Raw genomic sequence first — 17,785 nt, 5'->3', positions numbered from 1 at the left:
CAGCACCACCCCAAATTCAAACCCTACATCTGAGACCACTGTTCAAATGCTCCTTGAACTCAGGCAGCTTGGGGCTGTGCCCGGTGCCCTGGACAGCCTGTTCCAGGACTCACTCATGCTCTGGTGCAGAACCTTTTCCTAACCCCAACCTGCCCCTCCCCTAACACAGCTCCATGCGGTTCCCTCGGGCCCTGTCACTGTCACCAGAGAGCAGAGCTCAGCTCTGCACCTCCACTCCCCTCCTGAGGAGTTGCAGCTGCCATGAGGCCTCCCCTCAGCTTCATATTCTCTAAGTTGAAGACATCAAGGAACCTCAGCTACTCCTCATAAGTCTTACTTTCTAGATCCTTCATCTAAATCCTTTGGATGTTCTCTAACAGTTTTGTGTCCTTCTTATATAATGGTGCCCAAACCTGCACCCAGTGCCTGAGGTGAGGCCACACAGCACAGAGCAGAGAAGGACAATCCCTCCCCTTGCCTGGTGGCAGTGATGGGCCTGATGCACTCCATGGCATGGCTGGCCCTTCTGGCTTCCAGGGCACTCTGCTGGCTCATGTTCAACTTCCTCTCAACCAGAACTCCCAGACTGCTTTTCCATGGGGCTGCTCTCCTGCATCCCCCAGACTGTACATAGAGGTTGCCCTGTCCCAAGTGCAGAATCCAGTACTTGCTCTTATTAAACTTCATGCGGTTGCTGATTGCCCAGCCCTCCAATCATAGAATCATTAAGGTTAGAAAAGACCACTAAGGTCATCTAGTCTAGCAGTAGATCCATCACCACCATGACCAACATCCATGTCCCTAAATTTCTCAAGAACTCTCTGCAAGGTTTATTTTCTCTTAAGGCAATCAACTGCTCCTCCCAATTTAATATCACCTGTGAACCTACTTTGTATGCATTTCAGTCCTTAGACTAGATTGTTTATAAAAACACTGAAGAGAACCATTTCAAATGGAAGACATATACATTTGGCAAAATGCTGATGAAGTTAATATATGTGTTAGTTTAAAATCTGGCATCAAATGTCTCCAATTATATATACTTTATATATGGTATATGATGTCAAATAACTTTGCTATTTGATGCATATCAGTCTGATGTGTTTCAGACAAAAAAAAACTAGTAATGACATAATTGAAAAAATACTAGATAGAACAGTTCAGATGGCTCAATTTAGAGCAGTCTATGCTACTATACTGGAGACAATGTTTTTTTTTTTAAACTTAGAGTCTAGCATTGCGCATTCTCTAGGGCCCAAAATTAGCTATATTAATTCCTGGATCTATGCCAAAAGAAGCATCCTTGGCCTGAGGAACCAGTGAATTCAGGATTAAAAGATGGCTCTGCCACAGAGGAAGGATGGAAGTGACTACAGTAATGTCTCTTTCCTCAATTTCTCAGTGTTTCCTTCTGCCCCTCTTATGAAGATTAATCTCCATATATAGAGATATAGATATAGGCTATAGCAATATATAGAAAATAGCTATTCCATTACTAACAGCCCTGCAAACACTGATGTCAGTGCTGAAGGAGGGCAGGAGGCGCTCCATGCACTCACTGGGGCAACATGGAGCAGATCTCACTGAGCAGCCACGGAGGAGCCCGTGGTGCAGCAGTGGATGAGGCTCGAAGGAGCTGCAGCCCTTGGATACCCCCACAGGAGCAGCCCAGACCAGAGCTGCAGCCCACGGGGAGCAGCCCATGGTGGGGTGGGAGGGCTGGGGGAGCTGCACCTGTGGGGAGCTGTGGAGAGCAGTGCCTGAAGAGTGGGCCCTGTGGTACAGAGCCGTGTTGGGGCAGTGCTGGGAGAGAGCAGCAGGCTTTGGCAAGCCCACGCAGGATCAGTTTGGGAAGGGCAACATCCCGTGGGAGGGAACCATGTGGAACATGGGCAGAGAGTGACCATGGGGGAGCGGCAGAAACTAAACATTATAGACTGATCACAGCCCCCATTTCCCATTCCCATGCATCACTTGTGGGGAGGAGGTAGGTAAGGGTGGACAGGAGGAAGGTGTTTGTAGTTTGCTTTTAGTTCTCATAGCTCTGGCCTATTATCAATAGGCAATAAATTACAGGAATCTCCCTAGACTGAGTCTGTTTTGCCCAGAACTCTGATGCAATGAGGTAGAAACAGGACAGCACTGTCATTCCTCCTTCTCCACTTCTTTCTCATTACCTTGGTGGCTAAGAACATACATTAGAACCATTTTTTTTAGAAGCAGATGTCAGGAGACCTTCTGTATTTCTAATAAATCCCACACATTGTGGTCTACAGAAAGACAGCATGTATGGCACTGACTCATCTTGCTTCCTGTTGATTTTATGGTATTTACCCTGCAAATTGCAAATACAATGCTTTTTAGGACTCAAGCCATCAGTCTTAAAAAGAAGTGGAAAAGAAGAAATAGAAACTAGTCTTTCTGCTTTCATTATGACCTTTAATAAAAGAGACAAACAAGAGAGAGGCAGTATTGTTGTGCATGGAAACCTGCAGCAAGCTGGATGCTGCCAGAGTGATGGCAGTCAGACTTACCACTGCAGCCCCTGAAAGAAGCCATGGGCAAACAGGGCAAGGAGCATGGGGAGGAGTGGGAAAAAATCTGGCTATGAAAATAGAGGCAGTGAAATACAATGGAAGAAAATGAGAAAAGTTGCCTTTTTTTACTTCAGCAAGTCCCTGGGACAGACAATTCTATTGCAATATAATGTACTCCGTGTAAAACAACTGCTGTATAGTATAGCACAGTGAGTTGACACAGAAAGAACTTCCCCATTTTCCACACCTTACAGGATATTACCTACTGAAACTGAAATGGCACTGCTGTGTTGCAATTCTTACACTATGATCTCCCTTTTAATTTAATTTCATTTTGCTTTTAGTGATCACTCAACAAATCTGAGCTTAAAAATAACAGTAAGACCATTTAATAAAAACAAAGAAAAGGAGATCCTCATCTTCTACATGAAATGAGACAGTGGGCAGAGATTTATCTCTGCAAAGCAAGGAGAAAGATTTCACTTCTTAATTAAGAGACAGTTCAGGAATAGTCAACGTGACAAGCTTTAATCAAATCTGCATCTTGCTTCAGACACTATAGTGCACAAAATATAAAGAGCAAGAAAAGCAAGAGGCTTTCCCAGTCTCCTTACGTTGTTTAAGCAGTATAAGAAGGCAAGGACACAGTGAATCTGGCTTCTATTTTCTGACCTGGCATTTCATGGGAACCTGACTGCTAAAGCGATGATTCTGAAGACATGAAAGTGGAAGATATGAATTCTGCCCAGGAGATGAATATTATTACCCACTGCTCTAAACAAGAAAGCATAACCTATTTCAGATCTCCTTCTGTGTCAGGAGACAAAGATTTGGCCTGTAGGTGAAAGGAAGGAGCAGGGAACAATGAAATCTTTTACCAAAGCCCATTTGCAAGTGGGCTCCTCCTCACGCTTCATCGGAACTGTCAACAGTTATTTCACCTACTTTCCTGGAGAAAATAACCTAAAGAAATACTTAAATAAGTCTCTCAGCATAAAAGCAGATTTCACACTTCCATACCTGCATGTTTTTAGCTCTGCATGGGGTTCCTGGTCTGTGAACCACCACAGCTCAGGCACCATCCTTTCCAAGGTCCGAATTTGCAAAAGGCATAGCTTGCTGGTATGGTGCTATGGACTGCAAACCTCATTGCCTAGGGAAGGTGCCTGACTGGCATTAGAGCCTGACCTCTCCTAGGATAATTAATAACATTCTCAATATAGAACATCTGTATGAAGGGAAGACTCAATATTACAGTAGTCAGTTCACTTCTGAAGTGTATCCCAGATAATCAAAACAGAAGCACTGTATTTATTTTAAGGGCATTTAAGATACTGTATCTGGTTACTTTTCATTAGCATGATGGTGTTAGAAAACATGATAATATTAATCCCAGAAATTGCTAGCTTTAAACAAACAAACAACAACAACAACAAAAAAAAAACAACACAAAACAACAAAACTTATTCATCCTAAGATTTTGCTTGGACAATACAAAGTAACTTGTTAAGTTTTAGATCAGCTCAACATATCGTTCTTGCTGCACAGAAAGCATTACAAAAACAATTTTCTTCCAGTTTACTGGGCAAGCCTTCTTACCCATGTTCTATACAGAAGACAGTTACATGCACACCCTTTTCCCAAATTTCCTTTAGGGAAAGTGAGATAAACTCTTTCAGATCAAGATAAATTGAGTCATCTGTTTAAAGTGACAAAGCTTCCAAGCTACGCAAAATAATAATAATAATAATACTAACGTAAAAACAAAAAACCTCACCCCGCCCTTGTTTTAGCAAAAACAGCAGAATTTTGTATCACATTTATTCCCTGGTGCTGATGGCCACAAATGATTTCTGCAAACTACAGAGAACTGTGATAGTTTAAAAGGACATACAAGGGTATGAAATCCTGCATTATTTTACATGTAACAGATGCATTATTACCTGAAAAACAAAATAACCAAAAGCAAAAAGCCCAGCTCCCCGAATTAAAAAAAAAAAACACAAAACCCTCCAACTGCCTTGAAGCAAAATGAGCAATGCCTTCACCTGATTAGGATTGACAGAGAGTGACTGAATCTTTCAGGGGATTAATGGGTTTGTCTTTCAAATCCTAAGACCCAGATTCTAATTTGATCACAAATGAAATGATTGCCATGATGGTACAACCTGTAGTACAGTGCTTTGTTGCAAGGTGGTACAAGCTTTGGACCAAACATTTAAAGCAGCACTCAATTGTGAAGTGAACCCAGAGTAAAGTAAGGCATCTCTTAACAGCAGTTTTCTAGCAGGAGCACGTTATGTAAGGCAAGAACATGAAATCTTCACATGCACGAGATTTACCTGCCATTTTGCATATATACATTTTTAATTCTCACATTGTAAAGCCAGCAAGAGAGAGGAGAACATGCATATTTGAAATTGCTTCAAGGCATCTATTTTTGCAGGATTTATATCTTTATTGTGTGAGGCAATTAGCAGGAAATATATGCATAAACTGCTCGGATTTCTTCCTCAAATGCAAGGTCAAGAGCAGAACCACTACAAGGACTGAATATTCTACCTGCCAATATCTGAACAGGACATAATTAACCTATATACCTACACTGAAATATGGAAGGCAAAAGAAGATGAACTTCACAAATAAGGCTGCACTGACAGTGACCTGGATTTAAAATCATTAGAAGCTTCTTTGAAGCACGCTATATGCGTTGTAATAAGCAAATGCTTCTATTATGTGTGATTCAGCATTTCCTTGCTAGTCGAGAGGAGTTCAGGTGGTTACACTTTCTGTATATTACTGAGCCTATGATCTTTTTTTTTCCTCTAATCAAGAAACACAAACTTTTAAAATAAGCAAAAAAATGCACAGCACAGTAACTTGAACACTTATCAGGAGAGCCCCTGAACTGGTACAATGGTGACTATCTCTTCTTTAATATTACCTTAGAGGAAATACAACTAAAATACATTACTTTTGAAATTCTATGCATTCATATTTGTTTTACAAAAAGAAAAACAATCAATGCAAGTTTTTAGCTTAACAACGTATGTATTCCTTAGCTATAAGGTTGCTACTCACTAATTTATCTGGAGAGCCTTTCGAAGTTATTAATAGCTATTGATACTATTCTGAGCGCAAAGACACTTACAGTGCCAATCCAGCACATCCATCTGTCCAATCACATTTCTAAAGACACTGCAGAAATGATGGTGGCTGTTTAAAAGTGGTTCTTAGCAGTGAGAGTTCTCTGCAGATCATGCTGTTTATTTTAAACAAGAAGCCCTTCCAAAGCCCCATCACATGTTTGAGAAAGAGTTCCTTAAAGAAGTTAAATTTAGATTCTGCAAGATCAGGAAGGCAAACCAGTAGTATCTAGCTGCTCTGTGAACAATACCGTGTTATTAGTCAAACAATTTCACTTATCTGGTCAGCTCCAATAGCACTACAATTCAGAGGTATGATCTGCGTTTTCATTTTGTAAGAAAACGCGTGAGAAACACCTTCATGCACCTTATAACATGATGCATACAAAGCTATAAGACTAAATTCCTTCACAGTATTCCAGTGTTCTTCCCTACTTTTTATTTCTGGTTAATGATTAATAATGTTCTATATAACACATTTCTCTTCCTGCCTTTGTGTTAAAACCACTGGCTCAGCCCTATAAACAGTTACAACTGAACAAAATATTCACTGTGGCTATATAACCACTGGCGGACTAGTTCAGCTCAAGTAAACATCTCTGTGGTTAGACCCCAGGCTTTTAAATTAATTGGAGTAACACATCAGAATCACTGAGCAGTGAATTTATTGTTACCAATTTGTGGAGATGCCAAGAAAAAACAAATAAGCAAAACCCACCACATTAGTCTGACAAACTAAAGCCCCAGAACACACAAATGAAACAACTGAAGCTACAAATGTAACCTCTAAAACGGTAGAACTGCATGGGCTCCACAAGCTGAGACTGCAAATTGCACACTCAAAACAGGTGGATTTAATACCAACTGAAACAGAAGATTTCTATGCATTTATTTATTGTCATTTTAATAGAGCATCTATACACTTTGAAATGAATTATTCTTTTAAAGTCCTCCAGCTCTTGAATTAGCTTGGCTGTTCTGATGCAGATTATTTATTACATGTATTCATTGTACTCTAGTCCTCAAATGCCTCAGGTTATCAACCTTCCTCATGGAAAATCCTATGATAAAGGACTAAAGCCAGTACGCAAACATGCTCGTATCATGCCTGAGTCAGCAAAAAGTCTGTATGGATTCCCAGGAGGGGCAGTGCAGAAAAGCAGAAGGGCTAGGACACTGGGAATGCCCAGTTTATGCTTCTTACCTTTATCTCACCCATCACACTCAGCAATGCCTGCAGTCTGCTGGCACTGCGGGTATTTCTAAGGAGTCTGACAGGTCAAAGATACCTGTACTTAGCAGAGGAACATAGCAATCTACTATATTCTGCTAAACAAAGGCCTTCAAATCTCCCTTAACTCATTTGTTTTAGCTTGGATATTTCCCTTAGAAGAATTTCTCATTTTACTTTTTGGTATGTATTTCCAGAGGCAGAGAACGCAGAAGAACTCTAATGCTATAAATTGTTAATTATAATTACTGCAAAAATTAGAATTAAGCGAGAAGCAATCAATTAATCAAACTTTTCTGTGGTAGATTGAAGACTCATTATTTTCCCTCTCATTTGTGTACTTATAAGCAGCTTTCAGATCATTCACATTTTTCTCCGTATTCACTGAAAGGGATATTTTCCAGACCTTTAACCATTTCCATAGCTCTACTCTGGCTAGTCTCCAACCACTGAAATTAGCCTTACACCTGTCTGATGAGAAAATGACCACTGTGCCACTCAAGCTGCTGCCACGCTTCCTCACGCAAGAGCTCTGTGCCATCATATACACATGCATGACCATAGAATTGAGTTGGAAGGGACCTTTAAAGGTCACCTAGCTCACCAAACCTGCAATGAACAGGGACACCTACAGCTGGATCAGGTTGCTCAAAGCCCCATCCAGCCTGACCTCGAATGTCTCCAAGGATGGGGCATCTGCCACCTCTATGGGCAACTTGTTCCGGTGCTTCCCTACCCATACTGTAAAATACCTTTTTCTTATACCCAGTCTTAATTTCTCCTTTTTTTCATTTGAAACCATTTCCCCTTGTCCTATCACAACAGACTCTGCTAAAGAGTCTGCTGTTGTATGGACAATGCTTCCAACAAGGGAGCACAATAGCAGGCTTCATTTCAGTCCCTTTTTAGCACACAACGGTAGAAAGATGCCATGTTCACTTAGATCTTAGAGAATAAACAGGAATATGTGAGTCAAGTATTTTGTCTACGCTCAAGCTTTAACAAGAACAAATTAATCTCATAGAATCAAAGAATCATTAAGGTTGGAAAAGACCACTAGGGTCATCTAGTTCAATCACTGAATATGGTTGGGCTGAGAATAAAGAAACATCAAAATTTCATGGCCAAGTGTTATTGTTATAAAAAGCTACAAAACACCAAGATAAGATGCAAGACAAAAAAAAATTCTTCTATAGCACAACAAATAATAAATGTACTCAAAAAAAAAAAAACCTAACCTCCCCCCAAAACACTAAAAAAACTAGATTTAAGAAGTTTGCAGACAAAACTGTACAAATCCTGTTCCATCCAGAAATGAGAGGTGTCTGCCCCAAACCAAAAGAGCTACAGACAAGACTAATGGGTACTGCATGCAACAAGCTGTGGTTTTCCTTTATATTTCAGGGCTTTGCAATTGACTGCTTAGCCTTATATAAAGCTATACACAGCAACGCATGAACCTGATGTAAAATCAAAATACCACATAGCTATGAAGAACATCTCCTGCAGCAACTAAACACCTGGGTAATATGCATATTTCATAAACTTCCATTAAAGTAACAGGTCGCATAATCCCATTTTGTTGTTATAAGGTCAAGTGCGGTGTAACTGGTATTGTAACTAGCATCCTAGTCTTCTTGAGACTCCCATAACTCAGTCACTAGTATCATATTACCCTTGAGCCTGTACACAGCAATTGCAGGACACACTTGTCTCAAGACAAGGATAGTAATGAAATTAAGCTCAGGAGCCACATCAATTCACCAATTCATCAGGATTTTCAAGTCAGCGAGAGTGCCTTGTTCCGATTATTTTTTATTTACTTCCTCCATTGATTATGATTATTTGTGGGGACTGTGAAAACTCTGCTTCAAGGAATAATAAAAATATAATCCTTGCTAAAGCTTACACAAGATGTGCGAGATAATAAGCCCTCAAGGCTTACTTTCATTCATTTGTCAAATCTGACTTTCCCAAGCATCACAAAAGCAAGATGCATTCCCAACGCAGTGATAGCTGCATGCCTTTTCTGAGAGGTTACAAGATACAGATGCAAAGAGAACAAAAAACAAAATAGACAAACAAAAAACACAGGCTGCAATTTTATGAATTAGGTACAGAGCACGCATCTCTGTAATTCTACAGAAATAAGTACGCCACATAAAATACACTGTGACGAGATTTCCTTCTGCAATGTTTTCTTTATCAAAATTTCTCTTTAAATCATGCTGTGTCTTTTAGTACAATGAAAATACCTGTAGGAGTATTAGTAAGCAGTAATACAAGCATACGATGTGCTCACATTCAGTGTTGCCAATACTCCAGTCTGCACTGGTGTACTGGCCCACCTAGTACAATTTGTGGTTTTTAAAATGGCAAAGGGTAAATGTCCACAGAATAGATTTTCTCCATAGCCGGATTTGTATTAGATTCCTTCAGATAGAAGCTAACATCCTTGAAAAATAAACCGTTACTAATAATCCTTTACATTAAAATCTCTGCAAGGCCTTGCCCACTGTAGAGAGATGTCACACACTCGGCACTAATGGGACATTAAGTGCAGCACTGAGATATCTTGCTGATATGCTAACACAGCAGAAGCATACTGTTGCTTAACTACACAGCGATTGTAAACAATTTACATTGTTGTTCTCATAACTAAGAATGATTTGGGGTTGCAGATGCACATTTAGAGACTCCTCAATGCAGTGAGCAAACATATTTGAGGACCAGGAATGGCAAGTGAAATCTATTATTAAAAAAAAATACGAGAGAGATACCAGAGAACGTTTGCAAGGAGCTGCGCAATAAATCCCTCTGATAAAACTGCCTGCTTTTGTTTGCATCAGCATGAGGATGCTGCTCACTAACTCGGTTTTACAGAAGGATGAACAAGGTCAAAAGTTTGTTTGGAGTACAACTGCATAAGAAGATATTAGAATGTATTAGCTCTTATCTTCCAAATTCAAGGGCAGAAGTAAAATTTACAGTAGCAAGGTACAGCAGCTCTTCTGTTAGCTCATCTGCCTCCACAAAAGAATCCCTCACAGAGGAATAACACTGCAAGCCATTTAGAACTTGCTTCCTCAACATGCTTTCAACATCAGCAATGACAAATCTAGGAAAAAAATAACAAACCTTGAAATGCTGTTTTTGAAAACATGAACTGAACAAGGAAGTGTTCTCTGGTTCAAAGATGTTCAGAACAATTATAAATATCTGAGTCTTTCACTAAGTACATGAGTAGGAAAAACGATCAGTTTGGCTGCTAGATAATGCCATATCCAAATGAATGATTGCCACAGTTAAGTCTCTCTGCTTTCCATGGTTACCTTTCATGGTCACATATGACCCCCAACCTAATCTCCCCTAGTGGTTTCTAAAATAGTTTCTCACTCTTGATCAAAAAATCATAGATCACTGAAACTGTGATTAGACAGTATAAAAGAAAAGTTGGCCTAAGTATCAAAGCCTATCAGGGCACACTGTATGAAGTACTTCAAAGTGACACATTTGTTCCTAGCAAAATACTAAGTATTACATGCAAACCCAGAAAATACAGTAAGGCAGTCTCTTATTTTCAGCTCAACTTTTCAAGCTAGCATCTGTATTTCCTTTTATTTTTTTCCTGTAGAGTGGTATCTTAAACCATTTTAAAAGGAAGTATCACAATTATGATATAGGAAAAGAAGGACACAATAAAATTTTGTGCAAAGAGAAGATTTACTGGCTCAACAGACAAGATGAAAGAAATGGGCTATAAATGTCTTCAGCAATATTTTATGACGAACAACAGACCCATCACTCACATTTGCTGTAACTGGCAGCCGGATATGAGGAGATGATATTCACATGCAGGAAAAAAATAACAACATAGGAAAATACCGTGGTAAAGCATAATATCTGAAGCATAATACAAACAAGATACAGAAAAAAGGCCCTTTTGAGAGAATGCAGAAAGAGAAAGACGAAAATAAGATGGATATAAACCAAACTGTCAGAATCTGAGATTGTGCTGAAACAGAGGAGTGCAGGTGGAAGGAGGATGGATGGAGTAAACCAGGTGAGGAGCTTGCGGTACAGGCAGACACAATGCCACCAAGAGAGAGAGCATTCCAGGGCAGGAGTTAAGGATCTAGCCACTAAAACCAAGTGCATGAAGAAAGGAGCTGAGCACTAGTCACAAGCGAGTTAGCTCAACACAACCCCAAGCAGTCGATGCCCACAGGCCTACCACTGTTTTGCAACAAACACAAGCCAAATTGAGATAGTTCATTACCCCACACCTTCTGCGAAGGGAAGGTAAACTACCTCATGTTTATCTTGAGATCCAAGCTCACACAATGGGATTTAATGCAAAGCACACCGGGCACTCAATGTAGCTCTGGGCTTGCCTTGCAGCTATCTATTGCTTTACCTGCTATACTGGCTGCAATCCTGAGAATCCCCACAGGGCTGCTGTCTGACCCTCAGCAGCCTGAGCCTCATACCCACCTTAATTTCTGTCTGTAAAATGCCACAAGTCCTTGCAGTCCATATGCTGAGAAGCACTCAAGTATTGACAAAATCAAGCGCAGTTATACTCACATCACACCTAAATAAGATCTAGAAACTAGCTATTATCTATCTGCATCTCTCCAAAGAGGTCAGTCTGTCTCACACACAAAAGCAAGTTCCTTATTAAATGCCATGGTAGCTTCAGCTTTGTTTTAAATAAAATACAGCCTGAAAGCCCCGTAGCACAGCAGTTTACTGTCCAAAGCCCTTACAAACACACTGTCCCAACTTTGCACTCCAGGCACACTCTGATCATACCAACACTTTAGAAGTCAGACCTCTTGTTCTTTCTGTGGCAAGTTCTTTTTAGCTAAATTAATTGTCATCCAGCCCCAGTTTATCTCAATTCAAAAGCTCTTCAGCACACACTACAACCTTTTCACTCTAATGTTGCATCCTAGCAAATTCTTCCTCCCAAAGTTTTCTCAGTGTCTGCTTGGAGCCTTTTCACTCATCCATCTTTCATCTGAATGTTCCTAATTCTTTCCATGTGAATCTAACAACTCCAAAAATCTGTCTGGACTGGCAAAAGGAGAATCTTGCTTCACCCGCATCTCATGGCCCTTGATCTTCAAGTCCTTAGAAGCATCTCTAACCTACCTCTTTCTCTACTGGCTGTCCTTAAGTTGCCTTTAACAGTCTTTCCTGGTTACAACACATACCTGTGCTTGATACAGCCTCTTCTGGATGCCACAGCTATAACCATAACCATGAGCACAGCATAAATATAGAACGACTACCACAATCAATTCATAGTCAAGTTTCACTAATCAGAAACAACCACCTACAAATAACAGTTCAATTCCTGGGCTCCATCAATGTATGCAACCAGCGCAGTCCCCAGGATGAACATCTGTGCTTCATACCAAAGGTATTTCAACTGCTTGAGCATTCCTCCCCGCTTGTTGCAGTATATGGCTACTGCACAACATGCTGACTTGCACCTCACTAATGGCATGTGGCCTCAGCTGAGAAATGTGATCTGCCAAGAGCTCCATAACAGTGGTTCATGATGTGCTGTAATTTTAAACGTCCAGTCATTTGGATTTGCTACAGTAGATACTAAGGTCCTGCAATCAGCTTGGTTAAATTCTGTTTAGTTTTCCAGCCTTTTTCAAGGAAACTACTTTAATAGTATTGTCTTATTTAATAGTAACTTCATATATCCTTTGAAGATTTTGAGACATGCTATACACATAACCTTGAAAAGGGATCTTCAGAAGTTCAGTTATGTTCTTCTCCTACCCAGTTTTCGTGATAGGATCATCCCTTCCTTCTGTCATTTTGTTCTGCCTGTCTTTTTTGCTTCTGGACTACACTGATGAACGTTCAAACAGAAGTTTGTATCACAATCTTGCAGGTGCTCTGAAGGCTTTTTTCTTGTTTCATCTCTCTGCTGGAGATGAGACCTGCAGGTGATTACCTGTAACTTCTCCTTCTTCATTTTATGAAATTGAAGCCTTCCACTGCATCTCAGCTTCTTGCTCACATCATTAGCTTTGCTTCAGACTACTCCCTAAGGCTCCACTTCTTCAAGCTTGGTGATCCAAAACCTCTGCATGGGAACTCCCGCTTCAGGAAGACACTTTTCTGAATTATGTTCCATTTCCAAAGGTTCTTGCACCTGTTTTGCTCTGATTTGCTCTCTTTTGAGTTTTGCAATTGGATATCTGAGGATGATGAAACGTGTGAAATTTCCCTCAAACACCGAGCAAATTCTCCCCCCCCAAAAAACCAACAGCTGTTTTTTCTACATAAAATAAGTCTCTTCACTGATAGGCAGTTAAGTGGGATACTTAATGAAATGCAAATTAAGCAAATTGGGATGCTCCTATTCTTTGGTTTAGTTGACAGCAGATTCGTGTGTTCTAGCCTTTAGCATTCTTCATTTCTGCAATCAACTTCTCCAAATGCTGCTCCTGCCACAAGGCAGTCAAACCCAATTACAGTTACCCAGTTCTCAAGTTTCTGGTGTGGATCTTCCTGTCTAATCCTTGTTTTACACAGTCACGGTAACAGATCAAAAAACTGTTTCTTTAAGAAGAAAACTGCATCTGCAAATCAAGTATTGTACCAAATCACCAAGTCTGATGCTCCAAAAACTTAGGAGCACGTTCTGTTTTCCTTCTGTGAAGCAGACTGCAAGAATTTTCGTCTCATTCTTCATTCTCTCTCCCCACCTTCAGCTTCTGAAGAACCTTCATCAGGATGCTTCTGAAGAACCTTCATCAGGATGCTTCTGGCTTCCAGTTTTGGCACAAATACTCCAATACAACAAGATCCTGCTTTCACTCAAATAATCCCACCCCAATGAACTTTCTCCAGGCATAAATATTCAGGATCATTTGATCATTTTCACTTTCTCCATGGGCTAAAAAATTAGGGAAGAAGAAGAAATGTGTTTTCTTCCAGTTCTGTTTCCCAGACTGAAAAAGAAACTAGTAGAATCCTACTTAAAGTTGTACTCTCAAGACTTTCCCAGCACAAGATTTTACAGCAATTAGAATTCCATGAAGGCAGCTCCACCAGATCAGTGTTAACTCAAGTAGCTATAAGTTTCCCCCATATTCCCTGTCCTCATCCCCTTACACTTCTGGCCCAACTGATACTGTTGATGTCACTCCTGAACAAGGTGTAAACTTCCACTTCAATGGTGGGATGGTTCTCTAAGTAGCATCTTTTGCCTCTCTTTCCTCTTGATGGAAAAAGTCTAATCTTATTAACTGCAACAGCTGTAAATAAGTGCTGTTCCAAAGCAGTCCCATGTGGCCTGGGCTGGCCCTGCTTCCTTTGGAGCTCCAAAAACAATCGTTCTCAGCCAAAGTCTGTAAATCCATCTGCTCTTTAGCTCAATACATTCAAATTAACTTGTTCCTCTAAAATACATCTTTTTGATAATGGTTTTCACAGATTTCCTTTTCAGGACAGTCTCCTACTCCTCCTCCCTAAGTGTCAGCGGTCTCTTCATCCATGTTTTGAGATTTCCACATTCTTTCTTGGATTTTGTCCTTAGTTATTCATCTTAATAGTTCTCTTGGACTCAGCCTGGAACCTCCCTTTAAGTCATTTGCTCAGTCATCTAATCATACCTTTAATCCTTCCTGCCCAGATCTAACCCCAACCAGCTATCTGAGCCAGAAGAAAGAAGAGGCCCTGCCCTATCTATTACACATGACTGCTCCCATGCCCTTACAGGAATAATAGCATGGAATATCCTAGATCATCTTTCTTGATAATAATTGCTCCCCCAATCATCTTTTTTTGTCCCTTCATAATGTTTTTGCCCTTTCTGCCTCCCTTTAAAATGTACGGCTTCCTAAATGATCTCCTTCAGCCTTCTCAGATGAAGATAACCTAAAATCCATTGTCAGTGTTTCATGAAGAGGGGTCTAAAAAGATAGTCAAGGAAGCAGAGAAAAAGAAAATATGTATTTCAAATAAATTAACAAGAAAAAACACATTTAAGCATTGCTAAGGCTGAAGATATATTTGAATAATAAACATGGAGGAAAAGACAGACTATTGATAACCATTCCCAAATGCAAGATTAAACACAAAACCAGAGCCAAAAAAACCAAAACAACCAGAAAAAAAAAAACACAAAAAAACTCCAAGCCCAATAGCAGTTACTTTGGATAGAATACTTAATGCTAAAAACTGTGACATATCAAAAAAATAATCCAGTTAGGTTTATTAGATATCCAGTCTTCTGAGACGCTTTTTGACCTCAGAAAGGGTTGGTTGCTTTTTAAACATCACAGAGCAGGGTGGGAAAAGACCAAATCTTTACTGCATAAAGCTGAAGCAACACAATACTCAGTGGGACATTCTGGCACAGTTACATACAGTGCCATCACAGGAGTCTGGGATAACAGAAGAAAACATCTGCTGGCAGGACAAACTAGTTGAGCATTGAGAAGAGGGAGAAAGATGGATCTAGGCATCCAACAGAAGATGGAAGCAAGTATTGGAAAACAAATAGTTTTATATGAATGAGAAGCCTTTGTGTAGGAGTAGTAGTGGGAATAAAATTTCTTCACATTTTATTGTGTAATTTTGCTGTGTAGTAGTGTTTCAGTATGATTTATTGTGTAATGCTATTGCATGGCATCATTCGTTGAGCAACTTTGCTGCGTGGTATAGTTTTTTATTTAATGATATTGAATGTTAGGCAATGGTCTTGCATGCCATAATTTGTGTCAGCTGTTGAGCAACATCACTGCCACTCTTGACACAAAGGTGAATTCACACAACAGTGCCAAATTCACGATTTTAACATACATTTACTCAAAGACGACAAATGGACACAATATCTTGTTCTGAATGAAGACACATGCAGAAAAGCTGCAAACTGAGAGCATACTTGAGCAAAACTTTGACATTAAAATATGATTTTATTACATAGCAATAATGGCGCTTTCTTATCTGGAGCTACACTGTAACTGCATCGCACGATATTATGTTTCATATATCCACACCCAGCCATAAGAAGCACAGCAGGACCTTGTTTTTACAGACTGCTGGGTATAAACAAGGCTGGTAACATGAGTACAAGGTGACTTAGGCTCTGTCCAAAACTGTCCTTGCATGGAGTCAGGAAATTTGGAATGTGAACAAAAACACTCAGCTCCTTATGCAAAATGCAATCAATGCACTTCATTATAGTGGATTCCTGTGTTAACAGCAACACTACTGATCTTAGCGCAATAATTTAAAGTTTTGCATAGGATTAACAAAGACTTGAGCATGTTCTAGATATCATCACAAGAACATCCTACCACTTAAGACTCTCCTAAGCAACAAAAGAGGAAACAAAAGTTTGCTCAACATGTAGTACCAACGTAAGTAACTTATCTTTACCTTCCTTACACAAACTTCCTTTTTCATACCTCCCCTTCTTTTCCTTACAACAAATGTGTTCTGTATATAGATTTAAATGTCAGTTCAGGAAATACATGAGAACTTGAGATTCTTTTCCAAACAAAGCAAGTAATCTATAAAGATATCAACTTAGTGCCCATATCTGTATCTCCATCCATCCAAAAATGCTACTGATGGGCTGGAACAGCAGCTCTTCCATGCAGTACCTGGGAACCTACCAACAACTGTATGCAGCAAGAGGCAGAGCAGGCACTGACAGCTGACAACTTACTGCTGCTGCAAGCATTTTCATTTGATCTCATATCTTGCAGGTTGCAGTTAAAGAAGAAATGAATAAGTACATAGGTTTAATAATTTTTAAAATATGTCAAGAGCCAATGGATAGGCTGGGAAGGCAGCTTCTGAAAAAAAGCAAGCCTCTCCACCTATGACATAAGATCAGTTTGTTATCTGGCAGATGGCAAAGTGGAGGGGGGCAGAGAAGCAACGACTGCTGATGCAGTATGAGCTCCTGGCCCAAGCCAAGGCTGCATGCTTCTCCTTAGCAGCCTGCCACAAACATTTGCTCCAGAGCGCTCCATGCAATTCTAGGTTTACATCTAACTAGTCTAGACCCCATCATTGCGCAGCCAACTAAACCGTGATGGAAACATCCAGAGAGGTGCTATTGCTCTGTCAGCTGCGCAGGCCCGCTCACGGTAGCAGTGAACAGAAACTCTACCCCACTCATTTTACTGACCAGCTTGAGGCCGCCATCGACACGCAGCAGTACCTGCAACCTGTCAGCGGGGCGAGTTACTGCCTCATCTGCTGTCCCCATACCGACAGCTCTTATCACACTGCTCCACATCTCAAGGCATTTCTTCTTCCTTCAGCATCTTCTGCGCTGGGTGTCAACATGAGAACTGAGCGCACTGAAATCGGAATACAGCAGAACGACCCTCGACGCACTCAATACAAAATGAAATGCTCCCGCAGCGATGGTAACAGCCATTTCCTCGCTGAATCGCTGAACTCCACCATTTGCAAAGCGCGAGGGATGCTGTCAGACGGCTCCCGGCTGCCGCGCACGTCCCGGGCTGCCGGAGCTCCGGGGGGAACCAAGGGCCTCGCTTACCTGGGCCGCCCCGGCCCCGACCCCGTCCCACGGCCCCGGCGGGCCCGGAGTTACGCGTCCGCCTGGGGAGGCTCCGCTGCGAGGGTCGAGGCGAGAGAAGCGGCAACCCCGGCCCGCGGGCAGCCGGGGACCCTTCACCTCGCGGCTCCGAGACCGCCCGTGCCTCGGGGGATTAAAGCGGATCGCGAACCCACGCGCGTCGAGAGGACGCGCCCGGGCACCCCCGGAGGAGCCGGTCCCGACCCCTCGGCCGCGCCGCGTCGCCGTGGCAACGGAGCCATTTTGAGCGCGGCAGCGCCCGCGGGCGGGGGGCGCG

The 17,785-nt window shown here is 41.2% G+C and overlaps 1 protein-coding gene across 1 annotated transcript in view; it reads right to left on the bottom strand.

The window, feature by feature from the left end:
* The window catches only part of ELOVL4 (ELOVL fatty acid elongase 4), a 35,641-nt gene that overhangs the window by 17,426 nt on the left and 430 nt on the right, over positions 1-17,785 (bottom strand). The window lies entirely within an intron of this gene.

Source organism: Numida meleagris, chromosome 3, assembly GCF_002078875.1.
Source record: "Numida meleagris isolate 19003 breed g44 Domestic line chromosome 3, NumMel1.0, whole genome shotgun sequence".
In the NCBI taxonomy this organism is placed as follows: domain Eukaryota; kingdom Metazoa; phylum Chordata; class Aves; order Galliformes; family Numididae; genus Numida; species Numida meleagris.
This window is presented reverse-complemented; position numbering and strand designations above follow the sequence as displayed.